At 38.8% G+C, this 10852-nt stretch overlaps 1 protein-coding gene across 3 annotated transcripts in view; it reads left to right on the top strand.

The window, feature by feature from the left end:
* SOCS5 (suppressor of cytokine signaling 5) overlaps positions 1–10852 on the top strand; it is a 64754-nt gene that overhangs the window by 736 nt on the left and 53166 nt on the right. The gene's annotated exons all lie outside the window — the stretch shown is intronic.

Below are 10852 nucleotides of genomic sequence, written 5' to 3'. Positions count from 1 at the left end.
GGCCGGGAAAAGGACGGCGAGCCCGGGCCGCGAGCCCCGTGCAGACCATGCCGCGCAGAGTGGGAGCTTGCGCTTAGTAGGCTCTCGATGCATTTCTGTGGAATTGTTTTTCTGGTTGGAGGAACGTGGGGTACCTAAGGGGAAGGGAGTCGTCCGGGGCCAGTAGGAGGGCATTCGTGATCGGGGTCGTGGGGGGTCGCGGGGAGGCCACTGGAGACTGAAGCAGTTACGCAGGCTGAAGGCAAGGGAGCACCGACCAAGTCACCTGGGGCTCCAAGAGCCCGATCTGGGGGTCTTCAAGGTCGAGGAGAAAAGATCCTCTGGGGGATGAGGAAGGGAACCGAGGAGTATAGATGTGGGAAATGAATTGAGTGCCCCGAGAGGTTTAACTAACCTAGGTGGGTAAGGGATGCGGAGGCGGGAGCTGGAAGACCCCTCTGCAACTGCTTGGGCTCCTAAGAGTCTTTGATGTGGGGTTTGGGCATCCGAGTAGGAGAAGCGAAGTGACTCTGTGGAGAGGGAATTGCATTTAAAGAAGGATGCTAAAAAACAGTGTAAGTACATCTTGGTTTGATTCTGAACTTTGAAAGGCTTGAGGGTTTGGAGTCACAAGGAAATTTTGACCGTTTCTTGTGGCATTCCAACTAAAGGGTGCCTGGCTGCTGGACTTTGTCAATTATCTTTTATTGAAAAATGTATGTGTATGTTTGATGGTATTCTATCAGTTATAAGTTTTTCTGGAAATTCTCATAACTACACCTTGAAATTCTTGTAGCAACCTCTCTATCCATAGTGGTGGCTTCTTCCCTATTTAACATTTAGAATGGATTGTGCTATTATGTACTACTGACTGTTATTCTAGAAGACTAATAAGTAATCACATTCTTTCTTTTCCTTACTTTCGTTTCTCTACAAGATCATGCAAAATTGAACTACGGATTCTATAGAAGTTTTAAAATATTTTAACTTGTGTTGACTGGGAAGGAGGTGGTAAGCTAGCAACTCTATTAAGCAATACTAAAATCAGGTTGAGTTTCCTAACAATTGGTAATCTTAATGTCAGTTGTTTAGTTTAATTTTAATAATTTTTCATTCATATAGCACTCTTGAGAGTGGGTTGGGAACATAGAAAATGCACACCGGGTTTAGGCAGTGGTGGTCCCCAGAGTGCACCTCTGTTGCTGTCCGTGGCGGTTCTTCATTTCACTGAGAAGAGATCTTTAATCTTACGAATATTTTCTTAATTTTATGTATGTTAGTAATTTTTTACATTTGCAGAGTACTTTACGGTTTACAAAATGAAAGCTGGTTAGTTCTTGAACATCTTTTGGAAAAATTTGTAGATCATATTTTGGCCCTTTTATCCATCAGAGAAAACATTTCTGCAAAAAGGTGTTAATAGTTTCAGTTGGCACCTGCTAAGTTCTTGAATAACTAGTGGATAATTATATGTATTTTCTCCCTATTGTCCTTGAATTTTACTATTTGTCCTCAGGGAGAATGTACTGGCATGCAAAACAGTAGCCTAAAATATTGAAACCTAACATCTTTTAACATTATAATAGCTTCTACATTATTCACCTTGAGAATCATCTATGGCAAACCAGTGGTCAGGAAAGCTTTCCCCTATCACCTTTGTTTAGTTAGACTGGGCTGTTTTCTCCTTTTGTGGAACTAAGGAAAAATAACACTTACTGGCTGTGAAGTTGTAGTAATAACTGAACAGAATGAGAATGGGAGGCTTGGAAAAAAGATGTATGTGTATGAGTCACATTTCTTCTAGAGCTGGAAGGGTAGCATTGGAGATGATGTTTTGCAGATTAGGAAACCAAGGCCCAGAGCAGTTGAAGGGATTAAATTGCTATTTAGTGGTGGGGCCAGGATTGGTGGGCAGGTCTATGGACTCCAGCACAGAGATTTTTCTACTGAACACTTTCACATTGTTTATTTCCAAAGTATTCTTGTGCCAACTATTAATGGTTTTTGGATTATTTGTGACACTGTTCCCTTCTAAGGATGAAGAAGTTTGAGTTGACTGCTTTTATCCGTGACATTATGTAAAACTGGGTGAGCTTTTATTTAAAAGTTTAAAACAATACACTGCATTGTTAGTGTTAGTGCTGATAGTTCCCTGTCATTGGAAAGAGACAAACTGTCATTTAGATGAAAATATTCAATGAATGTCTTAGAGTAGTTTAGCATTCTATAATTTTTATGCTAAAAATTAATTGCTTAAAAGATTTTCAAAATTCAAAAGGCTTTTATATTTTGAAAGTAAATTATATGAAAATTATTATAATATTCAGTTAGTGTGGGGGTTTTGTTAAAATGGGTTTAGTACCTTTAAAAAGAGAGTAGAATTACATGATCATTATGAATACGTCATTCCTATCATAGTTGTAATACAGAAAGACACGGTCTGTATCCCAGCCCCTTCACATGATCTCAGGCAAGTGATTTAACCGCTGTGTACCTGAGTTTACTCATTTGTGAGGGAGAGTGTTAAAAGTACCTACCTCACAGCATAGTGGTGAGGTTTAACTGTGCCTACCTACTACAGAGAAAGGGTACAGCAAATATTAGACATTATTCTCTGTGGTTTGTTAAGTGTAATTAGGCAGTTGTGTGCCCATTTTTTTCCTTGCTGTACGTGCACTTTCAAGTTACAAAAATTCCTGGAAAAATGCACAATCAAATCATAGTCTTTGGTAATGGGGTGCTTGTGCAGATGATGCTCTGAGGTTTGGTATTGCTCTCCTCTGCTTACCTTGGACCTTTAATTAGGTCTGCATATCAAATTAGAGTGAATGTGTTAGTGTTTCTGAATGTTATTGGGAGATCTTTGTTGCAGTTTCATTATTCTAGAACAAAAATATTAATAATTGAATTGCAGGTATTCTAGTGAAAATACAGTACTAGAGTACTAGAGACCTGCGGGGTACGCTTAGGTGAGGAGGTCAGGAATTATAAGTCAAGAATTATTAATTATTGATCGCAGCTCTTCTCTGCCAGTGGAACCATGGGAAAATCATTGAACCCTGTTTTCTATTAAGCAAATATTTTGATGACTTCATTCATTAAGCTGAGATTTTAGTGATAAAATTTGTGTGACTCCAATTTTATAACATATGGTTCTTTTTAATTTGCTGTAACCCAGGTCCAATTAGTGTCATGACCATGTGTTTTAGCAAATGTTTTTAACGGTGATAGTTTGAGTCATAAGTTATCTCAGAATCTTTGTTAATGGTGTATCACCTAAAGAATAGTGAATTTCTCTTGGTGTTCAATGGTTCTGCCTTCTCAGGTTTTTCTGTTGCTTTTGTAACAGCCCTTCTTCCATCTGTAGTCCTTTTAACTTTGATTCTCATGCATCTTTGTGGTCTTTCCTTACAGCATCTTTGCCTTCTGTCACAATATGTAACTTCTTATCTGTTTTGCAAGAGCTCTTTTTTAATGACTATGTTTTAACATTAATTTTCATTATTTTTTAAATGTATCTCACATAATGTCTTTTAATTGCTCTTATTTTTAGAGTTTCATTGAAGTGAGTCTATTTCACAGGTGAGGGATTAAAATTAGAAACAAGCTATAGCTCAAAAGCATTGTTACTGTACTAGTAGTAGTCTTGCTATTGTTTTAGATCTCAGGCAGGCATGCTTTTGGTGGTACTTCAGTTGATAAATACCTGGGCCAACTCTTCAGTCCAAAGTGATGCTAGCAGGGCTAAGAAAGTCACATGTAGCCATCACAAGTTTCCACAGTTATTTATTTGTTTTCACTGATACAGAATTTTAGTGTGTGAAGGGTGACCAATTTCTAATAATCTTTTGGTTAACGCTTATAATAAGGATTATGAAGTTACCACAATTTATTGGACGTTTATTGCATTCATGACATACTTTTAGGAATTTCATAGGTACTTTCTTCAAGTCTATTACATAATCTAATCATGTGAATAAATTAGTTAAATATGGTTTTAGAAGACATGTCATGTTAAAATATAACCAACCATTGCTCATTTTTTCATTAGGTTGGAGTTTTCTTTATACATTTAAAGATAATTATACCATTGTGAATGGGCTGTTATTCATATTTAAAATTCATGGGTATGTGAACTGAGTAGGTGTAGACTGTACAAATCACTTTCTTAGCTTCAGTGCAGTTGTTAAGAGAATGAAAGAGGGAAAATATGAATTATTTGCCTTGTCCATCTTAACAAATTCTTCATCTGAGTTAGCCAGCTATCCTACTTTGAAGGGGAGGGGAGAAGGAGGGCTTTTGAATCTGGTTAGGGCAGAAGTAATCTTGAAAGGGTAATTAGGCTGGATTGTTGACTCATGTTAATATTGGATAAATTTGCATCTTAGTGACCTGAGAATTAGTTGCCTGCCTTTACATGTAGGTGAAAAATTGTAGGGAATGATTTCAGAGAGACCATACAGTATTATGAAATATAATATAGCAAGAATATATTTTCACAGGTTCATATGCTGCTTAACACCAAAATTAAATTTAACTTACTTTGATGAACTTTCATACAGTAATCTTTTTATCAAAGCTGGTAAGAGGAAGCAGTAATGAAGATAATTTTTTAAAAATTATATTTGAAATGGGCTTGTGTGCTCTGGGATTGTCTTTAAATTGACTTCCTTATTTTATTTGAAGATGACTATAAACAGGAACAGTGTCCAGTCTTCCTATTCTGAGCAGTGTCCTTGAGTTAGAAGTATTTCAAGCAATTTAAAAGGGTGGAAGCTTATTTAAATAATAGTTATAGGGAAAATGGAACGATGAAAACTAGAATGATGGAATGGAAATGATATGGGAACTGCAGGTTAGACCTGTGTATATGGTAGGTAGTTGGAGGAAGGGGAGTTAGGGTAAGAATTGGAGGTTGGATAGAGAAAAGTGTTGAGGTAAACTGGATTTTGTAGGAACTTAACCCTAGTGTAAATCCTGAATCCCACAGGTTGGCACGCCTTTGCATCAGGATGTAATATTATTATCTACTGTATACAGTTTGCTTTTCGGCTGTGGTTCCTGGCTCAACACAGCTCCTGTAAGCCTCGTTATTTCCTAAGCACTAGAGCAATAAGAATATCTTTTGTTAAAGCAGTTGGCCTCTTATCCTTGGTTCCTGAAGCAGCCCTGAAACCGCTTCTGAGCAATAAAGGTGAAAGATAGTCTTTTGTTATTTACAACAAGCCCTTTCAGACACACCTGAGCATGTGTTAATGAGGCTATTTTTGGAAAGTCCCTGGGTAAACACTGGTTGGAGGTGTTGATCCTCCAGGGAAATCAGCCTTAGGCTCTGAGGGTTGGCACTTTCAACTCCACCTCCCAACCACTGGGGAGAAGAGAGGGCAAAACCTGTGGGGGCTTCCAGGAAGATGAACAAGAACCCATCCATGTGCTGGGAGGATGGCCCACTCCAGCCCCATGGGGATAGAAGCTCCTGCACTCCAGACCTTGCTGTATTTATCACTACTTCTGGCAGTTTATTTGTATCCTTAAAATACCCTTTGTAATAACCAGCAAAAGTGTTGTAAAACACTATTACTTACTTTACAGTGTTTCCCTGAGTTCTGTGAGCTGCTCTAGCAAATTAATCAAACTCAACGAGAGGGTTGTAGGAAACCCAGTTTATAGCCGGTTGGTCAGAAGCACAGGTAAAATAATGGAGCTTGGGATTGGCATCAGAAGTAGGGCTCATTCTTTTGGGACTGAGTCCTCAACCTGTGCAGTCTCCCGCTCTCACTAGGTGTAGCTGGTGTCAGAATGGGTTTGAATTAGAGGACACCCAGTTGGCAGTTGCTTTAGAATTGATTGCTTGCTTTTTGGTAGAGAGAAATCCCTACACATATGTTTTGAGGTCACACAAGTCTTCTGTGTTGATTGTTTGAAGGACAGTGTGAAGAAACTGAGTTTGTTTTTTCCTACAGATTACCAGACAGGAAAGCGTCTGAAATGTACTTAAAGCTAAAGGATAAACCCACTGAATGTTAAATACAATCTTTTAAGGAGAAGCTCAAGCACTTTCTTACGGTTAAAATATGCATATGGCCAAAGGGGAGCTCATTTATCTAATTATTTAGTTTTTGACATTGGCTATTTACATGAGAACAGCAGTCCAACCCCATTATCCTTTAGGTGATCAGTACTAGGATGAGTTTTATTTAACATTTTTGTAAATGATTTAAAAGATGGACTGGCAGTGACAGTTGCCAGATTTGCAGCTGACTCCATGTGCGTTCCAGGTAGTTAAAAGCCAAGCCAGCAAGGAGAAGCTACAGGGATATCCTCTGATGAGTTCTCATGTGGCACAGAACAAGATAATGCATTTAGGGGAAGATATTCCAAATTATATTTACAGGACCTGAATTGTGACCCAGGAAGGGGATCCAGAAGTTATGTAGAAGACTTCCTTGAAGGCATTTATTGTGGTTGTTGCTGGGCCAGAAAGTCCAAGGATATGTTAAACATGTTGGGCGTGGTTCTGAAAATAAAAATGATGTTATATAAAAATAATAAAGGGGTTATCATATTTTGACTGTTTATTATGTTCCAGGCTAAGTGATTTATTATGACCGTTCTTTCGTTTAATTCTCTTAGTTCAGAAAGGTGGGTGGCATTATCCCATTTTATAGAAGAGCAAGTTTGACACGGGACGGTTAAGTGACTTTCCCGTCAGCCCATGTGTGGTAGAGTTGGGACTAATGTGCTAGTCTTTTGGTTGTTAATCGTAGACATTTCCCAGGATATGAGGAGGCAGCACTTAAAACTTGTAATAATTTAATTTAGGGTTTGTGAAGTGCTCTTTTACTGTTTGCTATGGTCGGCTTTGGATGTCATTTTACCACAAGGATGGTGTCTAAATACTTTGAGAGGATTTAGAGACATTCCTTAAATTCTTGATTTTTAAGGAAAGCTAGGAATGTCTTGGTGTACAGTTTTAGTCACCTCTGGTGACCCCTGACATTTCTCCCCTTGACTTTATAAAATGCTGAATGGTTACATTAATAAAAGGAACATTAATTAACAAGGAAAATATTGTTTAATAGAAAAGTCACCAGAATAGGAGTCCAGAGACCTGGATTGTTCTAGTGGTATAAAGTAGTGATGTGAAAAACATTAGGATGGCATGGAAATAAGCATAACATTCTTTTTGCACTGGAGGTAGAGGAAAGCTTGAACTGTGTCTTGAGAGATCAGCCAGTGAAGAGGGGTTGTGGAGTTGCAGGCAGAGGGAACAGCAGTATATTAGATGAGTCACTGAACTTGTTTGAACTGCAGTTTCCTCAAAATTGAGATAAAATATAAGAAAGTACCAAGGGCAGCCTTTGATTTTGGAATCTCAAAAAGTAAGATTGTAAGGATCAAGTGAGTAAGTGTATATAAAAATGCTTTACAGATTTTAAATGCTGTACAAATGAGGATAGAGGAATACTGATGTTCCTTTTGCAGAGTGGATAAAGAGGATGCAGTGAAAATGTAGGTGGCAGGACTAGCACAGAAGGTAGAGGAGGAGAAGTGGGGAAGGGAGGTGTTAAAGATGAGAGGAAAAGGACAAATGTGGAGAAAGTTGAATTATAGTTCTCTTTGTGCCTGTCAATCAAAAGGTAGGTATTACATCTATAACGGAAGAATTTTAACATCAATTTACTGTAAAGTGGAAGCTCAGGAGATAGTTGAAACATTTTAATCACTTTTCATTTAGTCTATATTGGCCATGTTAATAAGGCTATGAAAATAAGTTAATTGAGAATTGGTGTGTTGTCTGATTGTTTCTTCACTCATTACTTCTGTATAGGTTTAGCTAATGATTGTAAATAGTATAAGAGCGCTCATAAAAATGAAATAAGCGGCTGGGCGCGGTGGCTCAAGCCTGTAATCCCAGCACTTTGGGAGGCCGAGACGGGCGGATCACGAGATCAGGAGATCGAGACCATCCTGGCTAACACGGTGAAACCCCATCTCTACTAAAAATACAAAAAACTAGCTGGGCGAGGTGGCGGGCGCCTGTAGTCCCAGCTACAGTCTCCAGGAGAATGGCGTCAGCCCGGGAGGCGGAGCTTGCAGTGTTTAAGGAGGAAGATGCTATTTGATTTTTCTAAATTAGTGCAAAAGAAAATTAGGAAATCAGACTCGGACCGAGGCAGGAGGGGAACAAATTGTGAAGGGTTTTGTATGTAGCCATACTAGGAGTTTGGATTTTTATTTAGTTTTATAGATGGGAAGTGACACGAACAGTTTTGTGTTTTAGAAAATTGATCATAGCAGTAATAAAGAGAATATTCTGGAGGAGAAAAGACTGGACCCATTACCAGATAATTACTGAGCAAATACAAATGCTCCTCAACTTACAATGCGGTTAGTCCTGATAAACTCATCCTAAGTTGAAAATATCACTAGGTCAGAAATGCATTTAATATGCCTAACCTACCAAACACCATAGCTTAGCCTGTCCTACCTTAAATGTGCTCAGAGCACTTACATTAGCCTATAGTTGGGCAATATAATCTAACACAAAGCCTATTTTATAATAAAGTGTTGAATATCTTATATAATTTAATGAATACTGTACTGAAAATGGAAAACAGAATGGTTGTGAGTTGAACCAAATTGTAAGTGAGGGACTGTCTGTAATACACATGGGCAAGGTGAGTGAATGAAGCAATTCTCTTTGGCTTGTGGTAGATGGATGACAGTCAAGGATGACATTTAAGGCTCTGCTGTAGTTCAGGATGGTCTGAATTAAGGAATTTGTAGTGGGGTTGGAAACAAGAGCACTGCTGATTTCAGAGATATTTAAAAGTTTGAGTCCTCCAGATTTTGTTAATGTTAGAAGGTGATAGAAGTTGTGTATGAGTATAAGGTTCCTGCCTTGGCAATAGAATAATATATGCAAGTTTGGGAGAGAGAGAATACTGAGTTTAATTTCAGGTAAGTGATAATGCTTTTTAGGTAAGTAATTATACCACAATGTCAGTTGGAAATATGGGTCTGGATCAGGAGCGTAGTCAGGTTTATAGATATGAATTTGAAGGCATATACTTTGTAGTTGAAAATAGATGAGTAATGCCCATAATACCTAAATGATAATGTGTTCAGAACAAAAAGTAACTGCCATTACTGGTACTTAGTTCAAGAGTGTAGACATTTCATAATATTAACCTGTTACCCATTGCCACCCCAAACTCTGCTACCTAGCCTTACAAAAAATACAGAAAAATATTTGCTGCCAGAAAGCCAGAAATGTTTGTGTGTCCTTGAAACACTGTGCCAATTGGGATCTTTCTTCCTCCCTTCAGTATCCTGGCTAGCCATCCAGAACAGTACAGGATTCTTAGACAAATGCACAAATGCACTTCCTTATCCCTCAGCTAGAATTTCTTTTTGGAATCCCTGTTTGCTTCTTTGGGCTGTGAAGTGGTCTGAACAGATACTGAATCCTGAAGTCTTTTTTTTTTTTTTTTTTTTGAGACGGAGTCTTGCTCTGTCGCCAGGCGGGAATGCAGTGGCACCATCTCAGCTCACTGCAACCTCCACCTCCCGGGTTCAAGCGATTCTCCTGCCTCAGCCTCCCAAGTAGTGGGGACTACAGGCATGCACCACCACGCCCAGCTAATTTTTGTATATTTAGTAGAGACGGGGTTTCACCACGTTGGCCAGATCGTCTCAATCTCTTGACCTTCCCATCTGCCCGCCTTGGCCTCCCAAAATGTGGGCATTACAGGCTTTCACTTTTTTGTGTGTCTATTCCAGAGCATCCCCAAGCAACTAGCACCTTGCGTCTTTCCCTCTTTGCCTGTTTACCTCTCCAGCCCCTTAGAGCAACTTAAAGAGGGAAAAATGAAAACAGCTTGAGAGAAGAGGCTGTAGTCTTTTCAGTTCTCCCCCAAAGGTTCTACTTTCTAAGCAAGAGATGGGGTTAATTTGTCATTAGGATGAGATGTCTAATTTCAGTAAAATAAATATGGCTGTTAGGAGGAAGATCTTCAAGTGCTGAAGGGAATTTGGCAAGAATCTAGCTTAGGTGGTGTTTAGCACTTAGTGGAAAAGATGAGTTTTGGATTATGTTTTAAAGGAGGTAGAAAGACAAGGCTGTGCAGAGAAAAGTAGGAATAACACTCTTAAGAGATGGGGAAAACAGTACCAAGAAAGTAATAGAACATTAAGGGTGGGGCAGCAGGGGGAAGCGAAGGACCTGGTGAACAAGAGTTTTTACCTAAATTGCACATTTTGAGTTGGGATTAATGAGAAATTTGGGTGGTTAGATGACTGAAGACTAAAATTTGGAATTGCAACTCCCTAAAGCACTAAGTAGAAAATTGAACAAGAACAGAGGATACTATAACATAATTTAAATAGCAATTTAGGGGCAGTGACAACTGTTACAGTTTATGATGTTTGTAGCACTGATTACTTAATTTACATACTATTTTTAAATCCCTTGTATATTTTTGTTTTCTCCTTACGTTCTTCTATAACAGCAGTTCTTAAACTTTCCTGGACATGAGAATTACCTGGGGCTCATTTTTAAAATACAGATTTCCAGTCTCCCACCCCCATGCTTGAATTCTGATTCATTAAAAGTTAAGGCAAGGAAGGGTTCAAGTGATTCTGATATGTATGGTCCTCAAACCAAAGTGTAGGAGATACTGTTCTAGAGGGTGGGCAAAGAGTAAGAAGATAGAATTTCAGTTTTTGGTTGTTGTTTTCCTTTAATTATGTATTTTTTAAAAAAATTGTTTTAGATAGAGTCTTGCTCTGTTGCCCAGGCTGGAGTGCAGTGGCGCAATCTCGGCTCACTGCAACTCCACCTCCTGGGTTCAAGCAATTCTCCTGCCTC

This window comes from Colobus angolensis, unplaced genomic scaffold (assembly GCF_000951035.1).
Source record: "Colobus angolensis palliatus isolate OR3802 unplaced genomic scaffold, Cang.pa_1.0 Scaffold15, whole genome shotgun sequence".
NCBI classification, from domain to species: Eukaryota; Metazoa; Chordata; class Mammalia; order Primates; family Cercopithecidae; genus Colobus; species Colobus angolensis.
This window is presented reverse-complemented; position numbering and strand designations above follow the sequence as displayed.